The following is a 13,909-nucleotide window of genomic DNA, read 5'->3' as shown; positions in this document are numbered from 1 at the left end:
ATGACAAACTACCTAAGGGTATTTAGCCTGACTCCTGGAACAGGAAGCTGCTGTTCAACTACGCTTTCCCAGTGACTATGATGCCAGTATTTGTTCCAGGCTCTTGGTTACTTTCATAGCATATGCCACAGCTAGTCCGCATCTGGCTCTTTAGTACTATTGGAGCCAGCTCGCGTCCCTATCACCTGTGCAATTCCGGGCATATCCGCGTCTGGATTCCTAGTGACTTAGTTTTGTTTAACTTCAAGTTTTGCTTTAGTTTTTCCTCTCGTGTTTATCAAATTCTGGCTCATTTACCAGTTTCCTGTGTCTCATCCTGTACCATTCCCAAGCACTAGTTTCAGTAGCTTTCCCTGCGTCTGGATTCACAAAGCACCTTCCGTTACCCCACGACTGGATCTACAGTGTATCAAGTACACTAACCTGCATCTGAGTTCCCTGCACAGTGATTTGTATTCCGTTACTCGATCTACAGTGTATCAAATTCACTACCCTGTGTCTGAGTTCCCTGCAGATATTTGTATTCCGTGACTGGTACTACAGTGTATCAAGTACTGTACACTAACCTGCGTCTGAGTTCCCTGCACAGTGATTTGTATTCCGTGACTTGACCTACAGTGTATCAAATTCACTACCCTGTGTCTGAGTTCTCTGCAGTTATTTGTATTCCGTGACTGGAACTACAGTGTATCAAGTACTGTACACTAACCTGCATCTGAGTTCCCTGCACAGTGATTTGTATTCTGTGACTTAATCTACAGTGTATCAAATTCACTAACCCGTTCCTGAGTTCCCTGCACAGTTACTTGCATTCAGAGATTGGATCTACTGAGTGTTTATACACTACCCTGCGTCTGGGTTCACTGTACACCCAGTGTCTCTCTGTGTCTAGATTACTGAGCTTTCATTACACTATCCTGCATCCAGGTCTTCTGAGATACCCAAGGCATCTGGTATCTGAACTTCCCATACTAATTTTGTAATAATCTGTGCCTGTATCTCCTGTGTCACTTCCTGGTGTATCCTGTCTCTGAATCAGCTGCATCGTTTCATAGAGCAATGCATCATTCCACTCATTGTATTGGTGTCATTCCCTAGTCTCCTCATCACTTCCAGGTACCTAACCAGAGGGCAGCAACCTGCTCACTCGGTGCGGCGAAGCCCAAATCCCAAAAGGAGGGGTCACTGGTGAAGACCACCGAGTGGGTTAGACTCCGCGCCTCTGGTTAGGTCTAGCCAAAACCTGGGTTTGACCTATATTGAGGGCACTAGTACTGTCACTCTAGCTGTCTCCTAGTCATCCTGACCCCCGGCTCCCTGTCCTCCACAGAGGAATTCCTTGTACCGGATCGTGACAGTGGGTTAGGCTAGTGGGAGGGGGGGTTAGGCACCACCAGGGGGAGGTTAAGGTTAGCCACCCCCCAGGTAGGTTAGGCACCAGCTAGGGAGGGTTAGGTGGGGGGGAGGGGGGGCTTAGGGTACTTATGTGCCCCTTTCGGGATGTCTTCATCCGGCTTCCGACGTTGGTATGAGAACCGGCGGCATTTCATACCGATTCCCTTTATTTGAATTGGGACTCAGGGCCTGATTCAGACCTGCTCGCAAGCGCACATGGCGCTCGCAAGTGGGTCGATGGTCCCCCACTGCGTATGCGCCGCCTCCGGCGTGCACATGCACGAGACCCGTCCTGCGACTGCAGCTCAGTCTCTACGGGTCTCGCTACAAGACGGGGCGGCTGTCGATGGTGAGTGACAGCTCGCCCCGTTTTGTAGGCAGGGAGGGGGGATGGCTGCACAAACGCAGGCGTTCCCTTAGGAACACATGGCGTTTGTGGTCGGCCCTACTGACATCACTAGTGATGTCAGTAGTGGACTTCTAACTCTATTAGAGCGGGAAGTCCACTCGGGCTTGCGGGAGCTGAGACCCTTCCACAGGGTCTAGTCGCAAGCCCTATAGTCGTGAAAATAGCGATTAACTCCAGGCCGCTCGCACAAGCTGTGGGTGGTCACCCACAGCTTTGCGAGCGGGCTGCAGAAAAAAAACACGCCCTGATTCAGAGCGAGCGCTCGCTAGCAGCGAGCGGCTCTGACACAGGCTCTCAGTGCAGTACCTCGGTTGCACTCCTCCCAATTCCTAATCATGTATTTGGATGCATTTTAATAGTATAATTTGGCCAATACTGAAATGTCATTTTCAAATGATTTTCTGTATAAAGCTGAAAACTTTGTTTAATTATGTGGGGCATGTAGTTTGAGGTCTAGAATTAATGGGAAAGGTGTTTTTGAACTTGTAGATGGGAGTTACAAGTGTTTTTTTCAGAATATTTTAAAAATTTGCTTAGAAACAATTAAAATTCACATCACAGACATATTTCTGTATCTCAAAATAATCTAGAGGTTTTAATTTGGTTATAAACACCACCTATAATATTTCCACTGTTAAAAAAAGGTCAAACTTAGCCATGACAATTTTTAGGTACCTCAAATACTTTTGCTTATAGACACTAATAGCCTTCTATACTGTTATCCAATCTTATTTGCCATTTTTGTGGGGTTCCGAGTGATATCCCCAGTTTTTCATGCACTATAAGTACCCGATCTAAAACCTGATAATTGGTAAATATTCCCCTTTAAGTATTAGTAGTATGTGACAAAACACAGTAATTATAGATAATTCCAGACTCCCAATACAAATAAATGGCAAATCTTGAATCAACTCTGAAGCTATACAATAAAATTATGAGCTATACAATAAGCTATAAAATCATGAGCTATACAATGAGCTATAAAATCATGAGCTATACAATAAAAATAAATGATCACTATTGCAAGTAATGGTCAAAGTGCTCTTTATTAAATTATTAATATTTTAATATCCTTGTCCTGGTGTGTTAATCCTCCAATAAGTGGACAAACAATATCAATAACAATACTGTGTTTAAAAGGAACAATTCTTAAAATATATACACTAGTGAATCCTGGAGTGAAGAGCTACTATAATGGCATACTTGCCGACATTCAGAAGTCCCTCTCCGGGAGGGGTCAGCCAGGTCAGCACTGCAGGAAGGGTGTGGCGTGGAGCAACACAGGGGATGGTTCATGGGCGCGGTGCATCATAGGTGATGCGGTGGGGTATGTTCGTGTCATCGTGGCCACACCCCTTGCTATACAATGCTGAGATTACTGGCATTGTACAGCAGGGGGCGTGGCTATGATGATGCAATTCAGCGCTAATTGCATCATCTTCCGTCCGGACCACCCACTTCACTTGATAAATGGGTGGCTGGGGGCAAGCGGCGCTGTAGGGAACATGAATGTGCTCATTGCTGGCTAGCTGGAGTGTTACATGCATGTAGTTATATTTGTTATATGAATGTAGTTATAGTGTGCTCATTGCTAGCTAGCTGGAATGTTATATGAATGTAGTTACACCCTGATAATGGTCATCCAATAGGAGTATAATAATTATTATAATACATTTATTGATAATAATTGTATTGCAGAAGGCAGTTGGATCACAGATAGCACATAAATTAATTTCTTGCTTTCTCTGACTCCCTTCCCATCAACCCCACTTACATACTAAGCAATAGGCTCAGGGCAGGGGCGTATTTATAATGGGTGCAGGGTGCACAGTGCACACGGGCCCCTGGGTCGAGGGGGGGACTGCACCGCACACCTTGCACCCATATTATACTTACCTCTCCGGAGTCCCTCATCGGCGCCGCTGTCAGCACTGTAAAAACGCCTGGAAAATGGCCGCTGCAGCCATTTTCCCGTCGTTTTGTGCATTCGCAGTACAGGGAAAATGGCTGCCAAGGCCATTTTTCTGGTGACCTGCACATGTGCTATAGATCTGGGCACATTCTAGTGCCCAGAGTCTATCAGTGCGGTGCTCAGTGTGCTGCCGGCCGCTGGACTGGGAGGAGGGGACCCATGACGAAGATTGCACCCGGGCTCCCTCCTCTTTTGAAACGTCCCTGGCTGAAGGCTTGCTGTGCATTATAAATGACAATACACACAACAAATTACATGCAAGTTTTGGGTTCATTGTGTAGACAAAGTGACCAACTGACAAATGACACTCAATGGACATAAAACAGGAAATTTTCATTCTCAAGGGCATATTGTGCATCTTTCACAATGTATGCTCTTGGTTTAGAATCCAGCGCACTGATCAATACTATTTCAGACTGCCGAGTCAGTTGCTAGCAAGCTTACTTCATAAGAGGGTACCAGTCTTTAGATCTGGTAGTTTAATTAAAAGAAGGGTTTATTTTTATACACAAAAAGGTATGTATCATTGTAAGGCCTCAACATATAGAACAGTATCACCTGATATTGTGCACCCACAATGTAATCTTGAATTGTTAGTGCTTGAGCCTGATAGATTACATTAAGTATTTCAAAATCCTGTTAATTACACACTGCATGCTCAGAACAATGAGCTGTTCTACTTAATGCTTGAGCCCATTATTCTTGTTAATTGTTATGCCAGAATATGTTCTCAGTTTGGACCTCAACAGCTTAAAGGGAAATAATCACGGAAAAACCTTTACATGACATTGCACAGTGAACTTTGTAATTTAATTTTATAAAAATAGGCGACAAAGGGCCTGATTCAGAACCGTTCGCTACATGTGTGCGCTCGCACTGAGTGTATGCAAATTTTTCCAAATTCACGTCATGGGATGCGATCGCTCGCCAAGGCATAAGCACACCCACTTTGGCAGTGCGAGCGATCGCTCTGTGTATGCAGACACCCCTTAGCGTATGTAGACGCCCACTGGCACACGTCATCTCCAGGAAGTGTATTAAAACATTGGTACATCAAGGACCATCGGATGCGAACGCAGTGATTGTGATAGCCTTTCCCTACCGCAAGCTCTGCAAGCATTTCAGTGTAAAAAAAAGCCAAGTGAAGTGTACTATGACGCTTCCTGTTAATTATACACGCCTCTGAAACGGCGTTGAAACACTCAGGCACGCCTGCGTTCGCATCTCCAACCCCTCGTTGTTACAGGACAGCCCCTGTTACCACCCACAAACGGCCTCTCCTGTCACTCATTACACTGGGCTGTCTTTGCAGGGCGAGCGAGCAGTATGCGATCACAGTGAGTTGTTCGCGCACGCGCAGAATGAAGTGTGCGCATGTGCATATGCAGAACATCGGGCCGCTTGCGAGCGCATGCATATAGTGAACGGGTCTGAATCAGTCCCAAAGTGTGTTGACCAGTGTTGGTCATGTTTACAGCTGTGGATTAACCATACCATTCCCGTGTGGGTGGCATCCATGTGAATGAATGACTGAGCCAGTTAGAGAATAGCACACCCTATTTCCTAAACATAAGAGGTGCTACCATGCTGAGACTTGTAGTGACACAGAAAAAAAGAAAAATGCAGGTGCACACTCTAAGCACTAAGAATACTGATAATCACAACAATTATAATAAGCTCTTCAATTTAACATGGAGTACAAACAAGGTTCTTAGCACGCTTGGCCCACCTACCACTTCACAGTGACCTCATCAGGTGGCTCCCTAACATTCCTAAGGTTCAAGTCCAGAAAATGGGACCCCCCGGGTTAATACAACCAAACCACCCAGAACACCACCAGTGAGCGATCCATAGCAGTTTAAGTGTTAAAAAGTGTTACTTTTGTAAGAAGTACAGCTACATCTTTGCTCAGAGCTCTGCATTATGGCTTCCCTGCTGCGGAATGTCAATGCGCGTTATTGCAGATATGCGTGTTATGGCATGGTGTACTGTATTCCACAAAAGAGTTTGCACCATGCAGTACACAGTTTAACCGCTGGGTGGACGGTAGCACTGTAGCAGAGGCTGGCCAATCACGTTCAGGCAGTGTAAACAGTCACTCCTCAGGTGCTTGAAATTATCACTTTGTGTCAAGACTAAACCGCTATAGACATTACTGTATATTGTATTCATTAAATGGCCATCCATTCTGTAAGCTGTAGCTACATGGTGTAATGACATCTGAACCTAAAGACGCACAGACTGTTTTTCATAAAGAGAGATCATTTCAGGTTCAATACCTTTAAAGTACTCTGCTCAACTTTATGCATTGCTGTGCATTTTCCTCGTCCCTTCATCTCCATATTATGACATCCAGCTTCATTAGACTATAAACTGCTGTTGACATTGTATTGTACACTTTAACTGGTGTAAAGTCACACATAACATCACATACACAACAGGTGTGGCTGATACAGCTGGCCTGTGTAGGTGAGTGGTTAAGGTGAGTGCCTTACAAAGCTGGGGCTTCGGGTTCGAGGCCCAGAAAGGGACAAAATTGTTTTGTAAATCAGTATTTATTTATTTTTAATCTACTATACAGGTTTAAATAAAGGATTAAATCGTTTGGTATGTGAGTTCTGTGTTTTACAAGAATACATATCTGCATTGGTGTTGTTAATATGCATAATTCTTAGACAGAGCAATCTTTCAGTTCATGTTATGCCACCCAGCTGTATTTTACTGTAAGCCACTATAAACATTGTATTTTACCCATTACGGGTCATCCATACTGTATACTGTTGCTAAATGGTGTAAAAACACATGGGCAGTTTTTCATAAAGAGAAATAATTTCAAGTTCAGTACTCTGCTCAACTTTATGCATTGCTAAGCACTTTCCTACCTCCCTTCATCTTTATGTTATGCCATTAAGCTACATTACAATCTAAACCGCTATAGACAATGTACTGCTGGATGGTGCCCTTCCCCCCAAGCCAACAGGAGTCATTCATTACAAATCTCACAGGGTAGTAGGGGTGGGGAACTTGCCTACAGTATGAAAGTGTTACACACTACGATTTGTGCCATGGTCCTTGCAATTTCGGTGGCCTCCATGAGTGCTGTTTGAAATGATCACTTTCCTCATCCCTTCATCTGCATACAGTATTATGACGTCCAGCTTCTTTAGACTATAAACCACTATTGACATTGTATTGTACACTGTACTGATGTACAAAATTAAACACTATAACAAAAGAGCGGGGAGGAATAGACTGCGCACACTAGCGGCAGCAGTTAAGGAGTGCTAAAAAGAAGGTCATCCACCTTCAAAAGGGCACAATGAAACAAAGATCAAGCACCCCTACTCCTGCGCACAGCTAATATAGGATGTGACAACCAATAAAACGTCTAGTGAACCAACATCGGAAAAATATATATCAAAGTCACTTGTTATCAATTGGCTCCAGACAGAGGACCTCATTCAGAGTCGGTCGTAGCGGCCGCACGGTCGTACGCATCCGATGTTTTTCTTTCTGCGCCTGTGCACGGCTAGCTGTGCGCATGTGCGTACGAGCTCTACAGATGAAAAATACTGTCGGTCGTAGGGCTTCCGACACGGAAGTGGATTGCTAAAGTTGATTGACAGGAAAGTCCGTTTGTGGGAGTATACGGGGGTGGTGGTCTGCAAACGGAGGCGTTCTTCAGCGTTTCCAGGCGTTTTAGGGGAGTGCATAAATTATCTGCTTCGTATGACCAAGAATTGCGGATGCATGACAACGTCACTCTACGAACAGGATGATCGTCCAGGCTAAGGTAGGCTAGAAGCGTCCGTAAGCCACAACAGTACAATCGGAAATCCGTTACTTGCAATGTTTCTAATTGGAACCACACAAACCAAGCAGCTAAGATTGGTGCATTGTAACTATTAACACTGCTAATTACCTTATAACTGATTTCACTTGCGTGTGCATTAGGGAATTCATAACACAAATGTTTATTTGTGCTTTTTAAAGTTATTTTTTTAAAACAGTTTTTAAAACATCTAGCATTGTGTTTTGCGTAGCAGCCTTTCCAGATACCATACTTTTTAAACCTTGTATACATTGATATAGTTAAATATAGACATTTTGGATTCATTTTCTTTTATTTTTTGGAAATTCGCCTTTCAGCACAATTTAACTAACAATTGTTAGGGCAACATTTGCATATAATTAAAAAAAAACAAACAAAAAAAAAACACAATTCTGAAAAAATAAAATTTAAAGAAAAAAAACGAGCTTGAGACATTGGTAACAAGAAATATGGGGACTGGACAACAGGTGAGGGAGGAGATATCCAGGGCTACTTTCATCGTTTGGGCCGGCTCGGAGGAAGAGGTAAGCTACGGACAGCCGACTGGCGTGTAACACACCGACTGGCCTGGCCAGAGGTAGATGGGGTTTCCTCAGGCCTAGGCATAGGGCTCTCCATACTTGCGGGGGTGGCTGTTGGGCTGCCAGAGGTGGTGGTCCTGGGAAGAAGGGAGTCTCGCTCCATCATGGCAGGTGGGTTTGCCTGCTCCTGGATATTGGCCCAATGATCAAAGGCCCCAGCAATGGTCTCCAGGACCACCGCCACCCTCACCAGAGTGGTCTCCATCCTCAGAAGAACACATCTGTTTTCCTGAGTTTGGGAAACTAACCTGGTGAGGAGAGGCACTGCTCGGTCTGATGGTTGCCCTGGAGTAGACTCCACAGGGTCCCCAGATGGAGTACTTGGATCCTCCCCTGCAAAGTCTCCATCTGTGCTGGACCCAGACCTGACCTCAGGAGCAGGCACTACCTCCTCTGAGTCTGGAAAAAAATGAAAAAAAAAATTAGTATTTTTTGAAACAAAATAACTCACACGTTTTAGCTTTAAACTTTTTTGAGTCTTAAAAATATTTACATTCTTGCACATGTGGAGCATTGAAGTCGGCCATGTCAGTGTCCATAGTGGACACGCCGACTATCTCCTCTTCCGTCACACATCCCTGAACCAACGTCTCCAACCTCGTCAAGGCCAGCTCCTCAGGGATGGGACCACCACCTGTCCCTGCAGCATGGTCCACCCTACTCCGTAGCTTCCTCTTCAACTGGTATTTGAAATCGGTCCAGCTGTCAATGTGATTTGGCATTTTTTAAGGCTTAGTTTTTTAAAATAAGATCTCGCTTTTGACTTCAGTACACTCACAATATCATTTTCTTACCATTTTTTAACGACTTTCATGGTTCTGTGGGTTGTCCCCACAGCATTAACAGCCCTGGATATCTCCTCCCAAATCCTGTCTTTGGCTCCAGCCCCCATATTTCTTGGGGCATGGACAAGGTTATCCATTGTCATGGTCACCATGTCTCACGCTCGATGAGGGTTTCTTGGCTTTGGCCTTCTTGGGCCCACCTCCTCCTCCTCTAGTGGTGGAATTGGTTTCCCAGGACCTACAAAATTTTTAAATTAGATAAAATAAAAAAAGTATATTTTTGGAAATATTAACTTTTCTTGTGTTTTTTCAAAATGTGATTCGCACTTACCTGCCTCAGTTGGCCTCTGCTCACCATGCATCTTGCTTTATATTTTACAAACATGTGAGAGAGCATGAAGAATACTGCTTGTGCAGACTTTTTTAAAGATGTGAGCGCATCCCTGGATTGGTTACCCATGCATCCCTATTTGCCTAAGTACAATGCACACCTTGCCTGCATTCCGTAATCACTGCGTGGGTTGGGCTAGATGTGAGTGCATCCCTGGATTGGTTACCCGTGCATCCCTATTTGCCAAAGTACAATGCACGCCTTGCCTGCATGATTCAATAATTGTGTTTTTTTTCCTTATTTAAGGCAAAGCCAAATGTTCCCTTACTTGTGGGTTGTAGTTGGAGTGATTTGTGGTGTAGGAAGGGATTGCTAGAGTTTATATTGTTTGGAGTTGTTTGAGTGGTGCTTGTGTGTGTTGTTTGAGTGGTGCTTGTGTGTGTTGTTTAAGTGGTGCATGTGTTTTTTTTTTTTTTTCTTTGGGTGTTTTTTTTGTTTGGGTGGTGGTTTTTATTTTATTTTGGGTGGTGTTTTTTTTTTTTTGGGTAGTGGTTTTTTATTTTTTATTTTACTTTGGGTGGTGGTTTTTTATTTTTTATTTTATTTTGGGTGGTGGTTTTTTTTTTTTGGGTGGTGGTTTTTTCTTTCTTATTTTTTGGGTGTTTATTTTTTTTAAATCTTTTGTTTGGGTGGTGGTTTTTTATTTTTAATTTTATTTTGGGCGGTGTTTTTTATTTTTTATTTTTTTTGGGTGGTGGTTTTTGTTTTTAATTTTGTTTGGTGCATACATTTCCCAAACCCGGTTACTTTGTGTGTTTGGGTGGCCGTGCTTTTGGAGGATCAAAAATCCAACGTTATTTGAAGACTCGAGTAAGTGTGCCAGCCTACTGCAAGGTTTTTTTTGTTAGATAAACCCAAAAAAAGTACATTATTCAAAAATGTATTAACATATTTTTTTTAAGGTGTTTAACAGACCAGTTTGTACTTGATTCAGGTAAGTGTCTATTTTTACAAACCTAAAAGTTTGTTTATTTTAATTATGAAGTGTTTTTTGCTGTTTTTTTAACATTTAATAATGCATTTTTTTATTTTTTTTAAAAAACAATAATTAAGTTTACAAAATTTAATATTGGCCAATTTAAAAGTTAAGGTTTGTTTTAACAATAATAGTAGTAATAGTGGTTTCTAAAAATATAATATTTTCTTTTTCTTCCAAAAAACCCCCCCCATACACAAAATACACCTGTAGGGTTCCCGAAGATGGCACTGCCCGACCCTGTAAGAATATGAACCATTATTACTAAGCTAAGTATTTTTGGAAAAATATTCTAAAATCATTCTCAAAAACACTTAAAAAAATAATAATCATTTTATAGAGTGATGTGGGCCAGCTAATAGTGGCCATGTTGCCCCTCACCAACCTTCCTTAGCCTCCTCCTGGGCATAGGCATAGGAGGCGTGCAAGGGCCAAGATATATAGAACACGTGTCACACTTTTTGGAATGCCTGATGATATAGTTGTAACCACTTATCGCCTGCCTCCAAATATTATCCTAGACACTCTTTCAATAATAAAGAATGATCCAGAAAGTCAGATTCACATTCCAACAGCAATCTCACCACTTACACAGTTGTTGGCGGTGTTACATTTCTGCACCTCAGGGTCATTCCAAACCACTGTGGGGCTGGTGGGTGGCCTCTCCCAGCCCTCATTTTCACAGATCCTGAGGCGTGTGCTAGATGCATTCTTCAATCATATAGCACATTTTATTAGTATGCCTTTGGTTATGGAAGCCCTTGATGTGGTAAAGCAGAAGTTTTTTGAGATTACAGGTTTTCACACATCATAGGGGTAGTGGATGGCACTCACATAGCACTTCAGCCCCCTGCATGCAGGGAACAAATATATAGGTACCGTAAACATTTCCATTCGCTAAATGTAATGGTGCTATGTGATACCTCCCTCCAGATCCTCTCCCTGAATGCTAAATGTCCAGGCTGCAGCCATGATGCGTACGTGATCTAGCATTCAGGGATTTGGCCAAAATTAAGCACACTGCAAGCTGGTGACACGTGGCTTCTTGGTAAGTATAAATTCAGGATGTAGCTATAGTAATAGTGTAAACATGTTTTCATGGTCAATTTATGTATCTTTTGGTGTCCCATTTCCATCAGGTGACAGTGGATATCCTTGCACGCCCTGGCTGCTGACTCCTTATTTGACTCCCACACCAGGGCCACAACCTCAATATAATGCCACGTTTACTGCCACCAGGCAGGTGGTGGAGTGCTGTATCAGCCTTTTAAAGGGCCGGTTCTGGTGTCTCCATCACTCTGGTGGTGCACTCATGTACTCGCCGGATATGGTTTTTTGCATTGTGGTCCTGTGTGGGATTTTACACAACAGGATGGCCCCCCGGAGGAAGGTGTTGTGATGCTGTCGGGGGGGGGCAGACACAATTCTGTTGTTTCAAGATTTTTTAGGTAATAATTTTTACATTTATTTTGAATTTTACACTTAGAGCAAATGTATTTTAAGGTGTACCTAATTTTTGATTTTTTTTTTCTTCCACCAAAATCACAACACTTTCCAAAACTGCAAAACTAATGGAACCCATTGGCAATACCCTGTACTGTTTTTGGACAACTTTTGCCCAGATATACCACAACATGTTTATTTAATTTGCCTTTTCTTTTATTAAATTGTCTGTTTAAAAAAAAATGTTATGTTTGTTTTTTACTATTGTTGTTTATGTCTGACTAAGCCAGATATTTTATTTTGAAAAACCCTGAGGACATTTTGTATGTGTGATTCTGTGATGAAATGCTTTTTACGATTAAAAGCATGTTGCCAACATGTTTGTTAGTTAATAAATGATTTTCCTAAATAAAAATGTTTGTTGTAAATTTTTTGGGGAAGCCATTTGGAGGTGGATAATGTAGGTAACCCCAAACAAAACTTTTAAAAAACATTACCGCAAATGTTCTTAAGGTTTACAAAAACATTTTTGAATTTGTTACACTATGGAAAGGCACCCAGCTTTGTTCACAAAGTATTTGAAATGCTGAATTACACCCTTTAATTTTTAAAATAAAAGAGGACAAATGGTTTTCCAACAATAACTTTACTGTAATAAAGTACATTTTTAAATGGACAAAGAGGACAAAAAAAAAACTACAATCTCTCCAGACTCCCCACAATACGCTGTAGGCAGCAGTAGACCTCCAACAAATGGCCACTTGTTCGTCTCAGCTCCACCCGAATTTCAACCATGATGTTGGTTAGATCTGTGGACAGAAAAATGTATTTGTAGGTTAAAAACATCTAAAAAATGACCAACATTTGAACATTAAACATTAGTCAATGTCCCAAAAAGTGGGAAAACACAATGATGTTAGGGTGTGTTCGAAAGTTTCATCCACGCAACATTATTAATATGTTGAAACTTTTATGGTGTAAAAACAATTGGAAACCCTAACTATGTGGCATAAGCAAAAAACCCCTAGGATGTTAAAAAAAAACAGGGAGGTGTATTCTTAAGTCATGATGGCCATATCCTTAAAACACACTGCACGTATTCACTTCTAGAATGTTCTTGATAATGCAAAAATACAATATGTTTGTTTGCTATGGCAAACATCACTTTTCCTAATGAAGTTACATCTTAGTACATTTTAAACACAGTGTACACAACATTAACAAGGATAGTCTGGTTCCTATCACCTTCCCAAGTTCTGTGACATGTTTTATTTAAATCTAAAATACTAATCCAAATGTAATCAATTTTTACACCAAATAAAAAGCATTTTGGAAACCCCAAAAGGCATACATTTTTGGGCACCCCCCCAAAAAATGGGCCCAAGCACAAAACATAAGCACAAAATATTGAATAACAGCATTACTGCGCAATGATTATGACACCCATACTATAAAAAAGAAAACAAACACACAGCCCAAAAAAAAAAAACATGGATAACACTCCAAAAAAAAAAAAAAAATAAGAGTAAAAAACACATACCATCAGAGCATTGGACCAAACCACCCGATGGAGATGGTGCGGGAGATGGTGCTGGAGATGGGGAGTAAGTTGGAGTTGGGGTAATGGTGGGAGGGGAAATGGAGTGGCATAAATCAAAGGGAGGGGATATTTGTGTTGTGGACTCGGCCACGGGAGTGGAGATTTGGGATGAGTGGGCAGGGGAGGGAGGAATAATAGTGGAGTTTTGGAAGAGGGAAGGAGGGTTACTGAGGGAGTATGGTGGTGGGGAGGGAGGGCTGGGTTGAGCGGATGGGGAAGATGAGGGGGAGGGCTGCAGGTTGGGACCTGCATTGGCTCCAAATCTGCGGGCCCTTCTCTGTCTCCGTTGTGTTTCTAGAATTTAAAGATAATAAATAAATCTAAGTTTAGTTTTCACTTTCGGCTACACAATACAAGTACACTTTACACATTCAGAACAATAGGGACAACATACAGGAGGGTTTGTTTACATTTTATAAAAGAATTGTAAAAGGAACAGACATTTTTAAAAGTCCACTAATTATAACATTTATACAAACGCATACTTACGTCTGCGTAATCGCGCCCGCAAATTTCACAAAAGGA

The sequence above is a fragment of the Taudactylus pleione genome, unplaced genomic scaffold, assembly GCF_031769625.1.
Source record: "Taudactylus pleione unplaced genomic scaffold, aTauple2 ptg000290l, whole genome shotgun sequence".
In the NCBI taxonomy this organism is placed as follows: Eukaryota; Metazoa; Chordata; class Amphibia; order Anura; family Myobatrachidae; genus Taudactylus; species Taudactylus pleione.
This window is presented reverse-complemented; position numbering follows the sequence as displayed.